Raw genomic sequence first — 2,473 nt, forward strand, 5'->3', positions numbered from 1 at the left:
TCATCCTGGAATCTGCCAAGAGTCCACAGACATAATAAGTTACCGAATCAATGTTTGTTGAGTAAAAGCAAGAAAGAATGGGGAAACGGGGCTGCAAAGCCCAGGGAGTCAAAGGTGGGAGCGACAGAAGGGTCCCGGGACCTTTGCAAAATGCGAATTCGAGTGGAGGGCACAGCAGGGACTCTTTTAAAGTTTCCCTGCGGAGTCTAACAAGTCAATATCAAGAGCTGTCCCCCAAAAAAACCCTCCAAGGAAGTGGGACGCACCCTCTCCCAGGCCACACTGCGCCGCTGAGCATCGGAAAACCAGAGCGCACCAACAGACCGCAGACCTCGGCTGCGGCGCAGGCGCACTGAGGGTTCCGAGCTAAGGCCGGCGGCACAGAAGGGAGTGCGCAAGCGCACTCGGCAACTGTAATCCTGCCTACGCGAAATCGGAGGGCGGTGGGTGGGGCCGCGATGATCACATCACATAAGAAGAGGAAGTGAGGAGCCGGATCCTGTGGTGACCCAGTGGCCTAATGGATAAGGCATCAGCCTCCGGAGCTGGGGATTGTGGGTTCGAGTCCCATCTGGGTCGTGCCAATATTTATTTTGCTGAAACGAAAAAAAGGATGGATAATGTAAAGTCTATTGTTTCTCGCACTACTGAGTATTTTAAAAGTTACGCAGGGCTTTTAAATAAAAGACCTGTCTTCTAATAGCATAGCTGTTCTTTTAAAAGCGTTTTTGCCTAGCTTTATTGAGATATAATTAACAAAACGATGTATTTACAGAGATTTTGCTCTTCTTTGTGTTTTTCTTCTCAATACTAATTTTCAGTCGTTTTAGATTTTGAGGCTTGAAATTATTTCTGAGACTTGCATGAAAAATAATATTGGCGTGATGGCGCATGCCTTCATCCCAGCACTCAGGGAGGCAGAGGCAGACTGATCTCTGTGGTCTACAGAGCCAGTCCTCTGGCTACACAGACTCAGGCTCAAAAAAGAAAGAAAAGAGAGAGGGGTGGGGTGGGGTGGGGAAGGGGAAGGGGAGAGAGGAGAGAGAGATGAGAGAAAAGAAGGAAGAAAAAGTTAAATCAGATCACTACTGCACACACACACAACCTAGCACAAACTGTCAAGTAGAACTTTTCACTTGGGGTTTCCCATAGGCATCAGAGTTCATAAAATTTCCTTCCCATCCCGACCCCAAGAGATGCGTAAACATACCCCACTATGCTGACCCCAGAAATTAGGAGCAGCAATTACAGCACACAAATGTAATAAACATAATTTAAGCCAGGCCGTGGTGGCGCATGCCTTTAGTCCCAGCACTCCGGAGGCAGAGCCAGTCAGATCTCTGTGAATTCCAGAGCGAGTCTATAGAGCGAGTTCCAGGACAGGCTCCAAAGCTACACAGAGAAACCCCGTCTTGAAAATCCAAGGGAAAAATAAACAAACAAACAAAGCATAATTTAAGGCTTCTCAGTTACAAATTCCAGCATGGAGCAGGAGGTGGCCCATGCCCCCAGTGGATGATCCCATATGCCACACGGTGCACCATGGGCAGCACTATTTAAGCTCAAAGGCATGAAGTTGGGAGGGAGATGTGTTGGGCAGGAGCTGGGGGGAGTTGGAGGGAAAGAATGGAAGTGAATATAACCAAGATACATTATATACACAGATGAATTTTTCAAAGACTATATAAAAATTAAAAAAAAAAAAAAAAAAAAGGAGCAGGAGGGGTTGGGGATTTAGCTCAGTGGTAGAGCACTTGCCGAGCAAGCACAAGGCCCTGGGTTAGGTCCTCAGCTCCAAAATAAAATAAAATACAATAAAAAGAAAGAAGAAGAAGAAGAAGAAGGAGGAGGAGGAGGAGGAGGAGGAGGAGGAGGAGGAGGAGGAGGAGAAGGAGAAGGAGAAGGAGAAGGAGAAGGAGAAGGAGAAGGAGAGATGCACAGTCAAGAATGCATAGCACTCCTGCAGAGGATCTGAGTTTGGTCTGCAGCACCCACACTGAGTGGCTCACTTGTTAACTCTAGCTCCAGGAGATCCAATGCCCTCATCAGAGGCTCCTGCACTTACATAGCCACACACAAACAACAAGGACACATAATTTAATAAGCTAATAAAACAATCAAATTTTGAAAAAAATTTAAGGCTTTTTATTCTCCGAGTACTATGAATAACAAAATGTAATTAGGACATAATTCCAGTGATTAAAAAAAAGAAAAAAAAAAAAAGCCAGGCAGATCTCTGTGAGTTAAGGCCAGCCTGGTCTACAAAGCAAAGTTCCAGGACAGGCTCCAAAACTACACAAAGAAACCCTGTCTCAAAAAACAAAACAAAAAAGCCACATGGTGGTGGCCCATTCCTTTAATCCAATCACTCAGGAGGCAGAGGCAGATGGATCTCTGAGTTTGAGGCCAGCCTGGTCTACAGAGTAAGTTCCAGGACAGCCAGAGCTACACAGAGAAACCCTATCTCAAAAAA

General features: G+C 46.0%; 1 non-coding gene across 1 annotated transcript; it reads left to right on the plus strand.

The window, feature by feature from the left end:
- Positions 1-506: 506 nt before the first annotated feature.
- Positions 507-579, plus strand: Trnar-ccg (transfer RNA arginine (anticodon CCG)). The gene has a single exon. It is a non-coding gene; the product is annotated as a tRNA-Arg (tRNA).
- Positions 580-2,473: the final 1,894 nt, after the last annotated feature.

The sequence above is a fragment of the Peromyscus maniculatus genome, chromosome 8, assembly GCF_049852395.1.
Source record: "Peromyscus maniculatus bairdii isolate BWxNUB_F1_BW_parent chromosome 8, HU_Pman_BW_mat_3.1, whole genome shotgun sequence".
NCBI classification, from domain to species: domain Eukaryota; kingdom Metazoa; phylum Chordata; class Mammalia; order Rodentia; family Cricetidae; genus Peromyscus; species Peromyscus maniculatus.